Genomic DNA, 22,144 nt, shown 5'->3' on the forward strand with positions numbered 1-22,144 from the left:
TGCTTTCTCACAAAATGGCTCTTTATCGTGTCCTTTGCTTAATAAGTAGGAAGAGACATTAGAGCAAGTTTGTTTCATGGTAAGGCGTGAAGATACAATAGATGAGCGACAGTGTGGTTCACATACTCTGTTTCCCAAACATTGCAGGTGGAAACTTTTTAAAGTGTTTTTCCTGATTCATCTTCTCAACTGTGTCTCAATGAGAATGCAAGGGGAGGGTGAACAAAATCTTAAGGTAACAACAGTAGTGTTCCCAAAACAGTATCAGGGAAGCACTTTCAGTTTGGAGAGTACTGTTTCTCCTGGTTACTAGTGGGATATTTTTGTAATAATTATAATGATAGTAGCAAAATACTTGTTTTTTTTTATGGAATGTGTCAGATACATTAATTTATTTAACCCTGTGAAGTAGATATTTTAATATGTTCTCAGATGAGGAAACTAATTTTAAAGAGGTTAAATAAATTGCCTTAGATTACACAGCTAATGGTCAAATTCCTTTCAAAGAAGTGTTTGAAAGGGAGAGCATTGGTTCTATACTGAAAAGGCCAAAGGCAGTCAACTTCTACTACAGGCCTCGGCTGATTATTTGATTTCCAAGGCACCCTACTTACCCTAAAAGTCTGTACATCTATGACTCTGTTACCATTGTCCGTTCAGGGTTGGGTGATGATGTAGATTTTGATGATGAGGATAATAGCAATAACAGTAATAATAATAGCTTCTTTAACCATCTCCACAGGCCAAGTACATTCCCTTTGTCATCATCAATTTCTGCAATAATTCGCTAAGGTAAGGTGTTTATATCCAGTTTACAAAGAAGAACTGAAGTGTATTGAGAAGAAACGGAGGTGTGCAATGAGCTGTGACTCCTTTGGGGTTATGCAGTGGCAGAACTGAGAATGAAACTGGTTTTATTTGACTTTGAAATACTGCCTGTCATTCCATGAAGATTGGGGACCCTATATGATGAATCTGCCACCAACTCTTCATTATCAGGGTTTCCTTAGATGGGCATCACGCCGGATTAACATTGTATATGCAAACATAGAAACAACAACATAAATTTAGCTGAATATAATTAATTTTACAGCCAAAGTAAGCCAAGAGGAAGATAAATTCCAGTAGTTAGCCGTTGGTTGCCTGCCAGTTTCTTCCCTTTGCACCAACTAATAGCCCTGATTGCCGTAAGGGAGCAATGTGGATGTAGGGAGGTGACGCTGAGCTGGGGGTATTAACCATGTTTGATTTAATCCAATTAGGAAGCTGTTTTTCACAGATTCAGTAACTAATTCACAGGTGCCATGACCCTGTCCAATCAGAATGAATTTAGAACTTTTCCTGGGAATGCTGGGAAAAGATGCTTCTGTCTAGTATGTAGGGGAACAGCCTCAAACGACCACGGCCATTTTTGTTAACACGAGGAAGTCATCCAGGGGACTGGTAGGTAGAACTGGGGAGCTAGGAGCATTATTGAGAATTGCAGCGAGTCTCAATACCATCACCAACCATCACACTTAAACGCTGGCCAGGGTCTGGGCCTCTGAGGCCTGTGAATTAATAGGTTCCCTTTATTTCTTCCTCCATTTTGAGATGATTTGCTAATACTCACAACCTGTCTGTATTGATGCCATCTCTGATCCCGCTTGCTGGCTCTAGGGTTCACATTGTCCTTTGTTCATATGGCATCTTATCTGGTCAGTATTTCATGTATCATCGGGTTTTATTGATTTTTTTAACCTATAAGACTATAAGCTTCTTATTGCCTGGCCAAACACTCAAAGACTATTTGTTGCATTAAAAGGAAACATGCCACTTTCCAAATTATATTTCATACAAAAGATACATGCTACCTATTTAAGACTTTTAAAGGGTAGGGCAAATAAAATCAATTTAGAACCAGAGGTGCTTGATGTCTACATAATTTTTCTTGTTAAATATAATAGACTATCTAAATAGCAAAGAAATTCAATACCTGTCAATGGTATTTTTATTTGTGTTATTATTAAAACTGTCATATTACTGTTCAATTAGGTACTCTGCAAAGCAGACCATTATCACTGAGAAAAGAGCTGCCTAGTGTGAAGGGAAGGTGCATGTGAATGGGTGTTGTTGCTTCACATTCACAAACAAAATCAATGCTGTGATACAGTTAACCCATTTCCAACAAATACAAAAAGTGTATTTTGAAATATTCAACAAATTTAACTCATCAGTCGGCGTGCCTCTTGAAGGTGTTAAACATTTTTTTGTGAACAACTCTTTATACTGACAGAAATTTGAAGCCCCCACCCCACTCTAATAATAATATGGTTTTGTAGCTATTACTCAAGAAGGTAATTTTGAATGATATTGGACTAGATGCAAATCCAATAGGAAAGTTAGATAATTTATCACAACCATAATTTTGAAGATATATGACATTTAAAGAGTGTCATCTGTAGGTGGATACAAGTTGGTTAGAAGTTAGGAAAAGTAGCTGTTGAACTCCAACGTCCAGGGTGAAGAATAGTTGAGTTGTAGCTTTTCAGTGATCAATTTTGAAAGGACTTATGGGAGAAATGACACTTTAAGAGATTTTAAATTAAAGGCAAAGAGTGGCTTAGTATTTTTGAGGGAGAAGTTTGTTATAGGTCCTTGGTATTTCATTGAAGAAAGATTTAGCAGTGCAGTTGAATGATGAATAGACTGGGATGTGTACAGATATGTCTAAGATTGAGGTGACATGAGTCATTGGAGGGGAAAAACACAAGACTATAAACTCCTTGACTCCATTTTCCTTTTCATTTCCTTGGCCGAGGCAGAATTTCTTAACTTTACTTCTCAAGTTGATTTGGCTTCTATGAGGTGATTGTTTTGCACCGTGATTCTATGTACTCTCATATATGCTATTGTTCTCCAATTAATGTTGGTTAATTAAAAAGAATCTCTAATTGTGAGAAGACAGGAAATTCAGAAGATGACTGCATATCACCTGTGCTTTTTGGGTGTTTGAGGGTGGGAGGGAAATAAAACTGTTTAATGGCATAAGAATTTGTTCTTTCGGAGCTAATCCAAAACAGTTTCAGTAGCAGTGTGATTTACAATTCAGTTTAGAGGCTATAAAACCTAGGTTAATGTAGGCTATCTGAACTAAGTACATTTCAGTTTAGAGCCAGTCTCTGCCCCTAAAAAATGGTGTGACCTTGAACTTGCTACTCAAACTTTTTATGTCTCAATTTTGCAACATGGAGCTTTTTGAGGATTCAGTGAGATAATTCATATAAAGCACTTGGAATAGTGTCTGGGACTTGAAAAGTTTTAACTATTTTTAAAAAAAATTTTCTCATTAATGAGATATTACCAGTGTTATTCTATGTGGCAAGATATAAATGGCAGCTTCTGTATTTGCATAAAACTGCCCGGGAGTTGGTGATGGACAAGGAGGCCTGGTGTGCTGTGGTTCATGGGGTCACAAAGAGTCGGACACGACTGAGCAACTGAACTGAACTGAACTGTTCACTGGTTCATTAGCATTAATTCTCAATAAGCCTAACCATTGGCTGTTAACACATATTAAATCATAGTGAGTGGATAAAGATCTGACTTCAGACATTGACCTAGTGCATGAAGTAAATCTATTCATTTAAAGCTGTCAAACTTTCCTGACCCAATTTTTAGCTAGAATCGTCAGAATTGGAACATATTCTTAGAAAAAGCACAGAATAGCAAGCTGCCTTCCACATATCTCCTTCCACACACCTCTAAATCCTTAACTCCCAGCCATTATGCATTTTGACTCTGAGATCTCTGACGACAGAAAAAAAATTTAGCTGTTTTTTCCATGCTGTTTAGAATGAAGTCATTATACCACAAACAACAACTATTACTCACAAATGAGTGGCAGTGCAGTGGGCTTACAAAATTAAGGAAATGATAAGTTGTTTTTTTTAAACTGTGGATGAAGTAGGATCAATAATCTTGGTCAAGCTTAAGATAATTTTTAAAGTGTTACAATATAGAGAAGGCAAATATTGACAGAAACGTGGAACATAGCCTCAGAAAATTCTTCAGTGGTTAATCTAAAAGTTTTATATTTGAACAGTGGAATAAGTATCATTGAAGTTAATTGGCAGTCAATACATTCTATGAAGTATAACCCAATTGATTATTCACCTAACAATGAAATGTCTAATTGCATAAATGCACAGTATCCTTGATTAACATTAATACCCTTTCAACCCATTTGTACTGTATACAATGTGTAATATTGTATTAATCAATGTATTAATATTGTATATATTAAAGAGTCAGCCATGTCTGACTCTTTGCAACCCCATGGACTGCAGCACGCCAGGCCCCTCATCCCTCACCATCTCCAGGAGGTTGCCCAAATTCATGGCCTTTGCATCAGTGATGCCATCCAACCATCTCATCCTCTGTCACTCTCTTCTCCTCCTGCCTTTAGTCTTTCTAACCATTAGGGTCTTTTCCAATGAGTTGACTCTTTGCCTCAGGTGGCCAAAAGATTGGAACTTCAGTTTTAGCATCAGTCCGTCCAATGAGTATTCAGGGTGGATTTCCTTTACTGGTTTGATCTCCTTGCTGTCCAAGGGACTCTTATGAGTCTTCTCCAACACCACAGTTCGAAGGAGTCAATTCTTTGGTGCTCTGCCTTCTTTACAATGGCAAAGACTCTCTCACAATGGTACGTGACTACTGGAAAAACCATAGCTTTGACTAGACACACTCTTGTTGGAAAAGTGATGTTTTTGCTTTTCAACACACTGTCTAGGTTTCTCATGCTTTCCTGCCAAGAAGCAATCGTCTTCTAATTTCATGGCTGCAGTCACCAACTGCAGTGATTTTAGGGCCCAGAAAGGAAATCTATTATTGCTGCTACCTTTTACCCTTCTCTTCACCATGAAGTAGTGGGGCCAGATGCTGTAGTCTTAGTTTTTTTAATATTTAGCTTTAAGCTGGCTTTTTCACTTTGCTTCTTCAGCCTCATCAAGAGGCTCTTTAGTTCCTCTTCACTTTCTGCCATAAGGGTGGTATTATCTGCATATCTGAAGTTGCTGATGTTTCTCCCACCAACCTTGATTCCATTAATCACTCTCAAAAATATAATTTTTAAATTCTTCTTGAACTATTTGAGAAAGCCGTATGTTCACCTCACAGTCATGTCTCTATGAAGTTGAGCAGTGAATCTATTGCAGATGCTTCTACTGAAGTTCATAAAATTTAGGTGACTTTCTTTAAAGTTGAATAGAGTTTATCAGTGGCCAGAGATGACAACAATTTCTGTGCAGTTATGGCATCACAGAATCATACATCCAATTCAAATTCAGTTCTCTGTTATGTCAAATCTTCTCAGAGATACTGAGTTTTGAGAACTTTGGTGTGCATGACCTACAACTTGGCAGGAGAATATATACAGATCATGTTTGATTTAGCAAGTCTTTTCTAGTAGCTCTTGTTGATCATTTCATTTGCCAAGTTAGCTGTTGGAGCATTTCTTGCACTGACCCCAAAATGGAGAAATAAACACATATTTATCTCATTGAAAGGTTTATATAACCAACCCTAATAATTACAAGTTGGTGGGTGGGGGGGTGGCAAAGAGCACAGAGATAATTAAAATTCTCAGGTGATCCTTAGGTCTCATATATGTTTTGGCTTATTTCTTTTCCAAATTTTTGCCAAGTTACAAAGGTAAAGCAAAAAGAATTGAATGAGTATCACTATGACCTTTCTCTCTACACATTGATAAGGAAGATAGTGAGCAGTGAAACCGAGTAGTCAGCAGCAGGGAAAAAAGGGCTCAAGGTCATCTGCTTGTACATTAGGTTTAGTATAATCATGAGTTTACTGCTTTTGGATAATCTCTTTCCAAATTAGATGAAGGCAATGGGTCCAATTTTTATTTCTGAAAAAGCTGAACACCCCTCTCACTCCCCATAATGCGCATAATACATGCTCTTCCAAAATGGCTTGATTACCTAACGCCGAATTGTTCCATTAGCACAGAGGCTTTTGTTGCTTGGGCCTGAAGGCAGACACGATGGGAGCATGTGGGCTGGTGCTTTGTTATCAAGTGCAGCTGTGCCTTGAGTTACACCCTGAGCAAAGAAGATCGCAACAGACCGTCTCCCCTACACTGACTTCAGCTGAGGAGACACCAGGCCAAAGAGGGAAAAGATAGAAGAAATGGTTGCTAGCAGATGTACTAGCCATTTCTGCACAAAAATCAGTATCAGAATCTGGACTAGTGAAAATCAGAGGTGAGGATTCTGAGAGAACAAAGGGAATAATAGGGAATAGAGGTGATTTTGTTGATTTTTTTTGTTCTTCACATTTCTTTCGACTTGTTTGTAAGGGCTGGATTTTTGTAATGGCTTTTTGTAATACTGCTGTTGTGACGCGCGTGTGTGTGTGTGTGTGGGGGGGCTTTGGCTGGCGATCCGTGCGTGTGTGGTACTTGACAATGTGTATGCTTCTTGTGACCTCTGTGTGGCTCCAGCATCCCTAGGACAATCTTGGTTTTTTCCCTATGGGGATTCTCCTTGACCATGGGAGTAGTCTGGCTTCCAGGACTTAACAGAATATCTCTAGAAGCACCCCTTGGATTATTTGCAACTTCCACTAATTAGTCTTGGACTGACTGATGTGGCGCTGGGTGGCATCAAAAACTAGCAAAGAACAACCTTTTAATGAACCTTATTTGGGCCAAAGTTAATCTTTTTAACCATCAACTAAGAAGCCCTACAACAACTCAAACCCCTAATTCATACTAAAGCACAATATCCCCCTTTGGACACATAAAAGTATTCCTTCCTTAGATTGTATTTTTACACAGGTAAGTGCAAAGGGGAGGATAACCCCACATTTTGTTATCTGGTATGTATGCAAGGTAACTCTGCTTCAGTAATCACAATAGCCAGAAAAGAATTATTGCTTCTTTGATTCTGTAGTTGAGTTTTTGTCCTCTGGAAGTGTATCCCCAAAAAATCAATGTCAACTGGCTTTAGAGGAAATGTTTTTAATGGACCTGCTGCTGCCAAGTCTCCCCGGGATGCTTAATCACTGTGTCTGCACCAGGGATAGAAGCACTGTGACTCCAGGAGCCTGGGTCTGGGCAGAGCATCTCAGGGGCTCCAATGCTTATAGAGGTCAGACAGGCATTATAAATGGGTGGAGCAATCAGGTACCCAGCACCAGGGAGTACGGGGGACTGTGAACCTGGGGAGTCTATCTCAGAGACGGCAGACAGTCCCTACCCGTTCCATCCACTGGTCACCCTGAGGGATATGGGCCCCCTGTGTCGAGGGAACGTCTCTCGCAGTTTCTCTCTATATCTGAAAGAGACTAAATTGGGGTCACACACAGTTAGACCTGTGAACGCGTCACCCTGAGGAAAAGGATTAGAGAATCCTCTGATATTAAAACCTCTCAAGGAGGACCAAATTAGTTTCCTAAGCTACCATAACAAAACGCCACAAATTGGGTGGCTTAACCAGCAGAAGTTAATTTTTTTTTTTGCAGTCCTGTGGACTGGAAGTTCAAGATCAAGGGGTTTACGATTTGGTTCCTTTTGAGGCCTCTTTGCTTAAGTTGCACATGGCTGCCACGTCTCACCGTATCCTGACATTATCTTTTTCTCTGTGCTCAAGCTTTCCTGGAGTTCAAACTTCCATCTGCGTGTCCCCAGATTTCCTCTTCTTGTAAGGACGCCAGTCAGGTTGGATTAGGACCCATCCATCCTAGTGATCTTCTTTTAACTTGATTAGCTTTTTAAAGGCCCTGCCTTCAAACACCATCAGCCTCGATGGGCAGGGGTTAGGACTTCAGTATAGAAATGTGGAGGGGACACAGTTTGCCCACAACAGAGCAGCACCCAGCAGTCTGGGTTCTGCAGAGGCAGGCAGCTTGGGCATCTGCATCCCATTTTCCACGTTCAGACCAGCAGACAAGTACATATTATAAACAAGGAGCGAACAACGATAGCATCATATCCAGTGACTTAATTAATGGTTTAAGCTTATCCCTAGACAAGAATTCCCAAAGAAACTTGTGATTAGTACAGATTATAAAGGCTTGCTAGAGAGAGAGCATGGATCTACTCGACTCCTCACAGCAGAATCAACTTTTTCATGATTGTGAGCTTTACTCCATTCTGGAGAGGGCATTGTCCTTAAATAGTGAGTAATTGGTACTTCAGTGTGCCTTCCGGCATTTGTTAGCATGAGCAGCTCCAATTCTTTAAAACAAAGCATCTGGGGTAAGAAATGGTGGTTTATGCTGTCTGCGTGTTGCCACAGTCTTAGCAGTCAATAAATGCTGAGCCTTCCAGATAAAGACTCCCACATTGATGATGAGAACAGTTGCACAGACTGATTTTTCCAGTAAGTAAAGATGAGTTTACCTCTTGTGGAAAAAAAAGAGTACAAACTGAATATCCTAAAAATGTGCTTGAAACTCTTCACTTAAAAAAGAAGTGCATGTGCTTCTTGTTGGATGGGATGAAAAGCAACAGTATTGGTTTGGTAATTTAAGAATTTGGAACTGAGTATTCTCACATCATATTTCTATAAATTCACTTGGCTACTGGATGAATCAAAATGCTATGTAGGTACTGAAGCATTTTTGCAGTCGTATGCATTTGTTTTGCATGCATGATCAGTCGTGTCTGACTCTTTGTGACCCCATGGACTATACTTGCCAGGCTCCTCTGTCCATGGAACTTTCCAGGCAAGAATACTGGAGCAGGTTGCCATTTCCCTCTCCGGGGGATCTTGCTGACTCAGGGATCGAACTCACATCTTTTGCACCTCCTACCTTGGCAGGTGAATTCTTTACCACTGTGTGACCTGGTCGAACATCAAAATACAGTATCATATCTGGGAGTCCTAGAAGTTAGTCTTTTGGAAAAGTCAAAGGTAACAGATGTCTGGGACACTTGACCTAAGCTGTCATTAGTTTTTCCACTTAAAATTTTGAAATTGGGTCTCAGAGGCTTTAGTTCATCCTTATTGGATGTGAGGGGATAGAAAAATAGGGTTTTCAGGTGTGACATATTTGGGTCATGTGCATCCCAAGGCAGAGAAAGCCTGCCTGCAAAGAAACAGACAAACCAAGGGATGGGAACATCTCACCTTTCAGGGCAATGTAACCGCAGCTCCTAACCCCCTAATTTTCGTTTCCTTCCTCAGTGTGGATCAGGGAGTATTTTCTGCCTGATCAGGTAGTATTTTCTGGAGTCCCAGATAAAGAAAAACAGTAATTAATTGTGAAAATCAGCATCTAATTCTGAACAACCATCCCTAATCTTTTCGTTTCTTTCTATGACTTTGCCTGTGTAGTCAATTGTAGTTTTTTCCTGTCAGTTTATACTCTTTCCAAGTTTTGAAGAAGTAAATATAATCATTTTACCTCCTGGTTTCCATTACTTATAGTCAGATTTTTTTTTTTTATAGTTTGAAAGTTTTATTTCTGAAATACATGAGTCAGTATGCTAATTTTAATGCTGTAGTATAAATATTTGGGCTTCCCTGATAGCTCAGTTGGTAAAGAATCCAACTGCAATGCAGGAGACCCCAGTTTGACTCCTGGGTCTGGAAGATTCACTGGAGAAGGGATAGGCTACCCACTCCAGTATTCTGGACTGGAGAATTCATGGACAGTCCATGGGGTCCCGAAGAGTCAGACATGACTGAGTGACTTTCAGTTTCTTTTCATTAATATTTAACACACTGGTGGCTCATATTAGAGTCTGAATAAATAACTGTGGACTGATTCATTTTGACTTCTTTTCTAAGTCCTTCATATGGTGCAGAGCCTCTTGGTGGGTACTAACGTGCTCTGTGCTATGATATGACTATGTTGGAATTGGTGCAGCAAATCTGTCAACTGCCTGAATACAGATACTGTCAATATATTAAATATTTCAAACTTCTTAACTTCTTTCTTACCTGCTGTGGAGGACTGCCAAGTAATCCAGTCCATAGAAATATATAACTAGATGAGGATTCATTTTCTTGGATAAGATGTGAGATGGTGTGCTGTTTAATTAATGGTATAATTTGGATCTTTTGTGTTTCTCTAAAATTACCAGATATAAAATAAGTTGGATAATCAGGACCAAGCCTAAAGTATACTGGGTATTGCTGTCAAGTGTAAAGCCCATGGGATTTTTTAACACCAGAAAGGAAGTCTGATGCACTTATTCTTTAGAAGAAAACATCATCTGATTGCTGTGATTTGATAGTTTTGTCTTCAGCTCTAGAGGGCTTTCCTGGTAGTTCAGATGGTAAAGAATCTACCTGTAATGCAGGAGACCCAGGTTCGATCCCTGGGTTGGGAAGATCCCCTGGAGGAGGGCATGGCAACCCACTCCAGTGTTGTTGCTTGGAGAATTCAGTGGGCAGAGGAGCCTGGTGGGCTGCAGATCACGGGGTCACACGCTCAGAGCTGGCCATGGCTGAGTGACTCACACTTTCACTTTCAGCTCTAGAAGCTGCTGCCAGATCATTAGTGGTGCATCCTTCGAGCAGTCCCTGCATGTGCTAAGTCATCTTAGTCACTCTTTGTGACCCCATGGACTGTAGCCCGCCAGGCTTCCCTGTCCATGGGATTTTCCAGGCAAGAATACTGGAGTGGGTTGCCATTTCCTCCTCCAGGGGATGTTCCTGGCCCAGGGATCAAACCGGCATCTCTTGCCTGCTGCATTGGCAGGCAGATTCTTTACCACCAGTGCCACCTGGGAAACCCTAATAGCTAAGTCCCTGCATGGCTACTCCTTATACTTTAGTCAAGAATCTAGCCTCCTTAATTCATAGCTTTCTTAATGCCTTTGTTTTTCCATTTTACAAAAGGAAATATAACCTTGTTATTTATATAATTAAAAGTGTGCATACACTAATGTGAATATAATTAACTTTCATACTGCCAAAGCATGAAAGTGAAAGTGTTAGTCGCTCTAATTCTTTGTGACCCTATGGACTGTAGCCCACCAGGCTCCTCTGTCCCTGAAAATCTCCAGGCAAGAATACTGGAGTGGGTTGCCATTCCTTTCTTCAGGGGATCTTCCCAATACAGGGATTGAACCTGCATCTCCTGCATTACAGGCAGATTCTTTACCATCTAAGCCACCAGGGAAGCCCCTAACACTACCAAACTGTACACTTAAAAATGGATAAGATGGTAAATTTCATGCTATATGTACCACAATTAAAAATAAAAAAATCGAAAACTGGTGTGTGATCTTATTTATGGTTTTCCTGAGGCCACAGGCAAGTGCCTGTGTAGACTAAAATGGCCCCTTTGGTTTTAATTTTATAGTAAATGTTTTCTTGAATTAATGCTATCCAGCCATTTACCTTGAATGTTACACATTCTCAGGCATCTCTTAATACCCCTGCCTTCCTTCTGTTGGCTTTCCTTCCAGAAACATTTACTGAACATTTATGTATCTGGGATCAGAGAGCTGAGAAGCAGGGTTTGTTCTCTGCCCCCAAGAAGCTGCAGACTGGTTGGGATGACTGACAAAGGCAAAAATTCCAAGACAAATACGTGTACGTGGTGTTTAGGAATCCTAGGAGGGGCATCCACCTATGTCTGCAGTGCAGTAGAGGGTGGACATGCAAGACCTACAGAGGAGGCAGTATCTGAACCGAGTAAGGAAGAGTGAGTAGAGAGTGGCTAGGTGAAATGAAATGGAGAGCAGGGCACTGCAGACAGAGGAACAGCATCTAAGAAGGTGAGGAGCACGCAGGCCCATGAAGTGTTACAAAGAACCTCAGATCGTTGGTGACTCATGCTTATGTGAGAAGGGGTGGAGAAGAAAACAGAGAAGCAGGACAGTGGCAGGAAATGAGGCTGGAGAAATAGGGTCAGATCCTTCTGTACCATGCCCAAGAAATTACGCTTTCCTTAAATGTTTGGGGGTAGAACTAGAGAAGGAATTTAGATGGGAAATGACATCAGATATGTGGTTTAAAAAAATCACTTTGACAGAGTTGTCGGAAGATTAGAATGGAAGAAACTGGATGATTTTCCAGTAATTTAGATGAGAAATAACAGAAGTGTGAACCAAAGCTGTGGGGCTGAAAGAGAGGGAAGGGAGTTAAGCAATAAAGAAGGTGATTGAACATGAGAGGAGTGGGAGGAAGAAGAAGCCAAGAATGAGTTGCTCTTTGGATGATATACTCAAGATCTGTACCTTTCAGGAGATGAAATTCCTCTTAATAATAGGCATGGTCAAGTGTTTAGAGGTGAAGTATCTGATGTCTATAAGCTACTGTGAAATACGATGGATTGATCGATGTCTAGATGGTTTAATGTGTGATAAAGCAAACATTGCCCAGATAGAGTAGGATCTGGTTTTATAAATATATGCTTTTTAAAAGAAGACACAATTATCAGAATAAAATATAGGGAGAAGATGTTGCTTCTAAGTTCATGCAGTGTAGAGAAGTTATAATACACTTTATTAGGTAAAAAAAAATGCAGTATAATTCAAGTTATCAAGACCACACCCAATAACCCAAAGCCCCATCCCATACACTACTTCTATAATATCAATAGGCAACATTTCTACACTGTGATCATATTAATAAGCTAATGGATATTTTCCTTCAGTCTGTTTTCTTTGGTGTATGTGCGAGCCATATATCTCCCCACCCCATGCCAATAGCTAGTACAGTGACAGGCAAATAACCGGAAAAATAATACATTGCTCTAGACAGCAAGAAATAACATTGTAAAATATTGCTTACCCCAGGATATGTTATTCCTCTTAGAAACCAGTGTAATTGACTTTGGGTACTGTGTGTGAAATGAGAATAAAGTGTTTTTGAAAAACAAACGCACACACACAAAGAACTTCTGATTCATTGTGTGCCAAGGGCAATGATTGCTCCCATAAGCAAGGTTGAAACTCTGGGGAAGAGGGCAGATTTTGAGTCAGGGGACACAGGCAGAGAGGATTATTTTAGGTTTAGCAATACTGAGTCTGAGGTGTCACTGACAGCTGGACATGATGGTTTTGGAACTCAGAGGAAGGTTCTGTGCTGGAAGGGCAGAGTTTCTGGAATAGGGCCAGAGGCCACATAGATGAGGTCGTGGGTAGAGTGTAAGAAAAGATGACCAAGACTAGAATTCTGAGGCACATTTGAAGGGACAGAGAAGCTGAATGTTCCTTGGAGACTTGGAAAGCATATACAGATAGGAAGGAGGAAAGTGCAGGAGAAAAAGAGCTTGTGGGAAGGGAGAAGGGAGAAGAGATGGAAGAGGGGAGAAGGGGTCGGTTGGGGAAGAGAGAGGGAGAGAGTGCGCGCTAATACAGAGGTCTTAGCGGAAAGAGTGAATCAGAAGGGAGGAAAGCACCATGTCAAGTGTTTCTGCGAGGTCAAGGCTAAGGAGGAAACTCTTAATACTAGGTATGGTGATTCTGAGGGCTTCCCGGGTGGCTCAGCGGTGAAGAACCTGCCTCCCAATGCAGGACATGCAAGAGACACAGGCTCAATCCCTGGGTCAGGAAGATTCCCCTGGAGGAGGACATGGCAACCCACTGCAGGATTCTTGCCTGGAGAATTCCATGGACAGAGGAGCCTGTTGGACTATAGTCCATACAGTCGTACAGAGTTGGACACAACTGAAGCAACTTAGCACACATGCACACGTGGTGATTCTAAGTGATTAGAAACCATGGTGAGAGCAGTTCCAATGAAGAAGATTCAGAGGCTGGATTGTAATACAAGAAGGAGTGAAGGGGCGAATAGGAGGCTAGCATTTGGGCAGAGCCAGTGAAGATTGTTCTTTAAATAAATCTGACTAGGAAACACAGAGGTAATTTACAAAGAGGTAACACCAAAACTCATTATATTTAAGGTGGGGGAAGAATCCTTGGAAATTGATTAAACACACAGAAGAGGAACTGGTAATAATTGAGGCCAGTTGCTTGAATGGCTGGGAGGGGAAGGAACCCTGAGGCCAGATGGAGAGAATAGACCGGTATATGGGTAGGGGGACCTCCCTGTCCTTCCACCGAGATGAAGGAAAGAGGTGATGGTGAGTGTGGATAAGTTCCTTTTCTGGGTGGGGGATGAGGGCAAGCAGGAAAGTGAAGAAGCTCTTGTTACTGGTATCTTATTTTCTCTGTGAAGTATATGAGGTCACCAGGTAAAAGTGATAGGGAGAGAAGTGGGTCAGTGTCTACTAAGATGGTTGGAAGAATTTTACAGAATTGTGAGCAGGAGCAGAATGGAGACAGAGAAAGGAATGTCAGGCCACCAGAAGGCGAGGGTGGCAACTTTTCTCCAGGGGCTGTTAGCTTCTTAGATGTAAAGGACATATCACTAGCTATTTCTATTTTCTGAACTATTCATCAGCCCCCAGCTGTCTTCTAATCTCGATTTAAGCCTCAACACAGACTGTATCTGAAGATGGTACTGTTTCTTTTCTAAAGGGCTAAACAACTTCTACCTGTACAACTTACAAACAAATAACAAAAAACGAGATTAAGTGTGTTTTCTCCCCAAACCTAATGTAAAATATAGTTCTTTTTAATAAAGTTGGTAAATAGATGAGGAAACAGTGGCTGACTTTATTTTTTTGGGCTCCAAAATCACTGCAGATGGTGACTGCAGCCTTGAAATTAAAAGACGCTTACTCCTTGGAAGGAAAGTTATGACCAACCTAGACAGCATATTCAAAAGCAGAGACATTACTTTGTCCACAAAGGTCCATCTAGTCAAGGCTATGGTTTTTCCAGTAGTCATGTATGGATGTGAGAGTTGGACTATAAAGAAGGCTGAGCACCAAAGAATTGATGCTTTTGAAGTGTGGTGTTGGAGAAGACTCTTGAGAGTCCCTTGGACTGCAAGGAGATCCAACCAGTCCATCCTAAAGGACATGAGTCCTGGGTGTTCATTGGAAGGACTGATGATGAAGCTGAAACTCCAATACTTTGGCCACCTGATGAGAAGAGCTGACTCATTGGAAAAGACCCTGATGCTGGGAAAGATTGAAGGTGGGAGGAGAAGGGGACGACAGAGGATGAGATGTCTGGATGGCATTACTGACTCAATGGACATGGGTTTGGGTGGACTCCGGGAGTTGGTGATGGACAGGGAGGCCTGGCATGCTGCAGTCCATGGGGTTGCAAAGAGTCGGATACGACTGAGTGGCTGAACTGAACTGAACTGAATAAAGTTGGTATCATAATGATATCAACCTACACATGAACCTGACCATGAAACCTGGACATGGCCTAGTATTAGATTGTTCAGCTTGCCTCCTTGGGAAGGCAGCATATTCTGCTTCTGCAAGCCTGAGTGTTCTTTTATGGCAAGATAGAAGATGCCAAGTCTTATCACTATTCCCTGGACTCTACCTTTTCAGGTGGTAGGCAAGACTTCATAGCTTTAAATCAAGGTCTCACTATTCACATTTTCATTTGCCAAGTACCAACCAGCCTCCCAGTGTTCTTTCTGTAAAAATCACCGCCAGCCCTTATCTCTGCTTTCTCAAATAGGATTGCAGGGTGGGAATAGGCTCAGTGTTGGGGTCATCCTCTAGCATGTGGCTTCCTGTGTGAGTCCTAGAGGCTTCATTTTGAAACCTTGCTTCTCATGCGGTTTTCATCTCAACCTCAGTTTCAGCTGCAAATCCTTCCTAGGAAGTGAGGAACTTCCTAAGCATGTTTGGTGGCCATCTCCCTGACTGCTTCTGGTGACATTCTTAAGTATCACTGCTGTGTCTCTCCTGAGTCACTGCTCTCCAGGGACCAAGCTCCTTGGAGCCTCCATTAAGTCTGGTTTCCCATGGAGTATGATTAGTAAATGTTTCAGAAATGGTTTGTGAAATATTGAGTCAATTCTGTATTAGAACTCAAAATAATTTTGTACTCATTTCACCTTGAAGATTTAATGCCACTTAGATCCTCTTGTGGTTAGTCATTTGACGAGTTCAAGTTCCCTTCCTTCTGCTTACTCAGAGGTGCTCCTCAGGGTCCCAGTCAACATGTATTTATTGAGAACCTACTTGAGCTTATCACTGGTGATAAAGAGGTGGGTAAATCATAGTGCCTGTTATCAGAGGCACCCAAAGTTTAGAGACAGGCTAATAGTTAATATATAGCAGCAATTCTTTGAATGTAGTATACAGAGTAGTCAGTTGAAAGCCTAGGAAAAAATGCAGATTCCTAAGCCCATCCCTGGGGAAATATTTTCTATAGAAGTGCCAAAGAATCTACATTTTTAATAAGCATGTTGGGTGAAGTAATTAGCCTCCAACTAATAAAAATAAATGAAAAAAAAAAAAAAACACTGACCAATGGGGGAAAAAAAAATAAAATTATGCCTTTATTTACCTAACAAAAAAAAAATAAGCATGTTGGTGTGAGAGGTCTGGGGAATGATGGAGGTGAGTCTAATGCAGAGAGTGTGAGACTCACATTTGGAAAAATTGCTGCAAGACGACAGTACAAGACTTACAATAAAGGTGTTTACTCTGGATACTGTGGGAGCCGAGGAGGAGCTCACTGACTCTGCCAAGGGAAGTTGAGGGTAGAGAGGCTGAGGAAAGGAGGTGTTTTTGGATCACTACACTCTCTCCTCTCAGAGGAAATATGAGATCTGTGAATCAGATCAATTTCCTTGTCCTTGGTCCTTTATCTCTAAAACTTCTACTAAAGGATTTTCTACTTGATTTATAGTGTGTACTCTTGTCTCTTACATATTTTTTTATGTTTCCTTTAAGCTAAATAAGTTGCACTATCTGCAACATCATGGGTTTCGTGTGTCTCTTCCCACTTCTAGACATATTGTAATTTAAGTACAGTTCAGTTCAGTTCAGTCGCTCAGTTGTATCCAACTGCTTGTGACCCCATGGACCGCAGCATGCCAGGCCTCCCTGTCCATCACCAACTCCTGGAGTTTACCCAAACTCATGTCCATTGAGTCGGTGATGCCATCCAACCATCTCATCCTCTGTTGTCCTCTTCTCCTCCTGCCTTCAATCTTTCTCAACATCAGGGTCTTTTCCAACAAGTCATCTCTTGGCATCAGGAGGCCAAAGTATTGGAATTTCAACTTCAGCATCAAACCTTCCAATAAACACCCAGGATTGATCTCCTTTAGGATGGACTGGTTGGATCTCCTTGCAGTCCAAGGGACTCTCAAGAGTCTTCTCCAACACCACAGTTCAAAAGCATCAGTTCTTCAGCGCTCAGCTTTCTTTATAGTCCCAGTTTCCTCTAAAAGTGAGTTTCCCATTCTCAGCTCCTTATTTCTGAATTTCACTGACTGCATATGCATCTTTGCCTTTAGCAAACAAGCTCTTTTCCTAAACACCAAGCTGAAAGTATCAGCCTTACCTCACTTAGACATTGAATGTATTGTTTTATTTTGTCATTTTAAAAAGAAGGTGTGGGCTATTGTTTTGTGAAAATTATCACAGAATAGCTTAGCATCATTATGTTCGTGTTGATGGGTTTGCACTTTTATGTGGAAAAAGTGAGAGATGTGTCACATGCAAATCTTTATGCAGTTGGTCTTAAAACAAGTCATCATTGACAAATGGGAAACAGTGTAAAGCTGTAGTGTATTTTCCTTTTTTTATATCCCGATAGTATTTCCCTCATATGGAAGCGTTGAAATATAGAAACAGGAGTTGTGTTTTGTTGGCAGGGAGAAGGGATGTGGAAAAGTTGTGCCATCCATTTTTTGAAAGACATTCCTATGGACCGAACTGTGTTTCTCCAGATTCATATGTTGAAGCTCTAACCCCCTGTGTGACTGACTCCATTTGGAGAAAGGGCTTTTAGGAAGTGATTAAGGTTAAATGACGTCACGGGGTGAGGGGGACAGTCCTAATATGCTAAAATTGGTGGCTTTATAAGAGGAGGAAAGGAAAAAGAGTCTCTCTATATGTATGCCTGCGGATGGCCCTGTGAGCACACAGTGAGAAGGCTGCCATCTACAAGCCAAGGAACAACCTCTCACTAGAACCCAACGTGGCTGACACCCTCATTTCAAATTTCCAGCTTCCAGAACCACGAGAAATAAACTTCCATTGTTTGAGCCACCCAGTCTTTGGTATTTTGTTATGGCTGCCCGAGTTGCCTAATACACGCTTGGCAGCATGAAAGCCTGTGGTTCTGGTTCCTAGTTCTGAATCTATTACCCTTAGTTCTTGTGGCTCTGGAAGTTTCATAAGACCTCACCTACCTCTTTGCAAAATAAGGAGTAAAACTGTCTCTCAAGATAAGCTTCAGTTTTGAAATCTTTGAGTCTGATTACATGAAATGAACTGCTTTGTTGAAGAATGTGTAACATTGAGTCTGAAGCAACTTGCAAGGCCTTTTTGCCCAAGTCTCATTTGGTGGAAAAGGAAACTCAGGCCCCAGTGGATTAAGTGACATGTCTTTCTCAGTGTCCCAGTGATACCCCTGGCAGTGCCTGGAAATGTAGTCTCTTTTTTGTTCCTCTTCCTTTTACCCTCCTGAGTGAGTCCTCATCTATTAAATTGAAATATAGGGTTTTCTTTCCTGGACCTGTTTCATTGGGAAAATGTTAATAAGCTGGAAAACACTAAGCTTTTCAGAAAAAAGTTTTCTTAAATTATTTTATGGTGATTTATGATGAAAATACTCTGTGTTTTAAAGTTATCTATTATTGCATTTAAGTATTTCTCTCTAAATGTTTATTAAGTAATGCCAATATGCATATGTAGTGATAATTTATTTAAAATTTGTTTTTTCAAAGTAACACATGATATGTGTAAAATTATACAGGTGCATTTATGATGAAAAGTAACACTTTCTCAACCAAAATTCTCTATTTCCAACTATTCTCTGCAAAGGCAAACTCATGCTGTTAACTTTTTAGATTTCTAGATTTCTCTTGAAGACTAGATTGACAATGTTAGAAAAGGTGTTTATTCCTGTACTCTTCCATAAATCAATAAACCACTTTCATAGACTTCCTTTCATACTGTTCATACTGTTCATGGGGAAGCTGAAACTCCAATACTTTGGCCACCTGATGTAAAGAACTGACTCATTTGAAAAGACCCTGTTGCTGGGAAAGATTGAAGGCGGGAGGAGAAGGGGACGACAGAAGATGAGATGGTTGGATGGCATCACTGACTCGATGGATATGAGTTTGAGCAAGCTCCTGGAGTTGGTGATGGACAGGGAGGCCTGGCGTGCTGCGGTTCATTGGGTCGCAGAGTTGGACACGACTGAGCAATTGTACTGAACTGAACTGAACTGATAGACTTCCTATTAAGAAACTTGAGGTAATAACTCACTCACATTCCTCTCCCATCCCCATCTCCTTTGTTAAAATTTGATATTAATACTATTTTTAGTTTTTTTGAACCTTTGTAATTTTTAAATAATATCGTAGAACATTGGCAGGATATTTTGATTCCTTGCTTTGTAACACGAGCAAATCTAAGTAGCTGGACCCCTACTTTTTTTTTACTTTTCCTTTCCTGTTTCTGCATCCTCATATCAGTTACACTTTGGCTTTTACATGGTCAAGGTTAACATTTGCATTCCATTCTGCAGCCACAAATATGTCATCTTTGCTTATCCAGACCTTGAGTCTACTGTTGAAAACCAATAAAACAATATTTTGAAGAATGTTTTGGGACCCTCGATATTCTGTACAAATGGATTTTCTGCAAAAGTGAAAATTGGAAACTGGCTTCCTAGGCAATTTTGGACTAGAAATTACATTTATTTGAAATATGATGGGAGATACATATTCCATTATACTCTACTGTGCTTTTAAAATTACTTAGCATAAATAGAATGTCAGAAAGGATGTCATGAATATCACTGAAATAAGTTTTCAAACTGTGTTAATTTTTATAAAATTTGAATTTCTGCTTGGGTTCAAAAGGTCTGATCAGACACTACATTAAACTGTACTCCTTTAGAAGTCTTGATAGTGACTCTTTGATAACAGGTTTCCTCACTGAAGTCAGTAAAATTCTATCTTTAATGTGTTTCTATCATGTGATGCTTAAAATTATTCTGTGTAACTAAGTCAGAACCTCACTGTGAATCATCCTTAGAGTCACACCAAGAAGATTTCATTATTGTTAAAAGTGAAATTATGGTAGTTGGTTTGAGATGACAGGAATGTCTTAACCTTAATAATCTCCTATGTACTGATTTCTGCTGTGTCCAGTGAAGCTTGTAGGAAGTTTTGATGGGCTTTGGGTCAAGTATGTCTATATTTTTAATGATATTAACAACTGTAATACGTTGCCTCTATTTTGTGGTCCTGTTTCCAGAATGGTTGCTAGAGAGTTATTTGAACAGCAGGGATTACAAGTCTCTATGCTTTTTTGATGAAAGCATGTTCTCAAGCTTCCTTGCCTATTTAGCATTTTGTATCTTGCAGACATAAATCCCAGAGCTAAGCCTAGCTTGAAGAGCTCTGTATATTTTCATTTCCCCAAGGGTAGTTATGTCATTTCTGAGGTAAGAGGATCAATATGGAATAGAGTTCTCTAAGTAAGGGCTAAACCAGTACCAAATATAGCACTGATGGAGCATTTCGTGGCTTCCTGTTTGGGAAGTTCATCAAAGTTATAAAGCTGACTAATACCAGGATGTGAGTTCTACAGAAGGCTAGATGGTCACCAAATATCCACAACAGTCTTTGTACTTGTAGTTGTGCCTGGAGACTTCTTTTTTTTTTTTTTTACAATAGATCATGATGGAATGCCCTTTTATGACCTTTAACTTCTGATTAAATTGTGTATCTCATTATGACAAAATTTATTATGAACTAATATCAATATATTTCTATACTTTAACTAATACTAATATATTTCCATACTTTCTACTAGATTATGAACAAATAGGGAGTATTCATTATTCTTTATCTTCTTTATATCTTCCAGAGTGTACTAGAGGGTGCTTCTCATACATAAGACAGTTGGCAAGAGCTAGTTTTCTGCCTGGCACTGTGCTAATCAATTTATATGCATTTTCCCCCTTTAATTTAAATAGCAAGACCATGAGGGAGGGACTTTTCAGTTCTGTTTCATGGATGATTAACTTAAGGGAAAAAGAAATTGTCACTTGACTAGAGGTGAACAGCTAGTTAAATATTAGAGACAAAATTAGTCTATGTGACTGAACTCTTCCAAAATGTCTGTTTTTTTCTCTCCTATAATATCTTTTTCTGATTTTGGTATTACAGTAATGCTGGCTGAATAGAATGAGTTAGAAATTATTACCTCTTCTTCTATCTTCTGGAAGAGATTATGGAGAACTATCATAATTTCTTCCTTAAAGGAACCACCACAGTTCACCTCTAGTCAAGTGACTTAATTTCTCTTTCCCTTAAGTTACTTGACTGCAGCCATGAAAATAAAGGACATTTACTCCTTGGGAGAAAAGTTTTGACAAACCTAGACAGAATATTAAAAAGCAGAAACATTACTTTGCCAACAAAGGTCTGTATAGTCAAAGCTATGGTTTTTCCAGTAGTCAGGTATGGATGTAAGAGTTGGACTATAAAGAAAGCTGAGTACCGAAGAATTGATGCTTTTGAACTGTGGTGTTGGAGAAGACTCTTGAGAGTCCCTTGGACTGCAAAGAGATCCAACCAGTCCATCCTAAAGGAGATCAGTCCTGGGTATTCATCGGAAGGATTGATGCTGAAGCTGAAACTCCAGTACTTTGGCCACCTGTTACGAAGAGCTGACTCATTGGAAAAGACCCCAATTCTGGGAAAGATTGAGGGCAGGAGGAGAAGGGGATGACAGAGGATGAGATGGTTGGATGGCATCACTGACTCAATAGACATGAATTTTAGCAAACTCCAGGATTTGGTGATGGACAGGGAGGCCTGGTGTGCTGCAGTCCATGGGGTTGCAAAGAGTTGGTCATGGCTAAGCTACTGAACTGAGTGGTAGAATCATCTGGGCCTGTGCTTTCTGTTTTGAAAGGTTATTTTATTTCTTTAATAGACATAGGCCTCTTCAAGTTCTCTATCTCGAGTTTTGACAAGTTGTATTTTTTAAGAAATTTGTTTCATCTTTCAAGAAATTCGTTTGTTATCAAATTTGTGGTTATAGAGTTATTAATACTGTTCCTTTCTTATCCTTTTAATGTATACAGAATAGTAATGTTCCC

Source organism: Cervus elaphus, chromosome 9 (assembly GCF_910594005.1).
Source record: "Cervus elaphus chromosome 9, mCerEla1.1, whole genome shotgun sequence".
NCBI classification, from domain to species: Eukaryota; Metazoa; Chordata; class Mammalia; order Artiodactyla; family Cervidae; genus Cervus; species Cervus elaphus.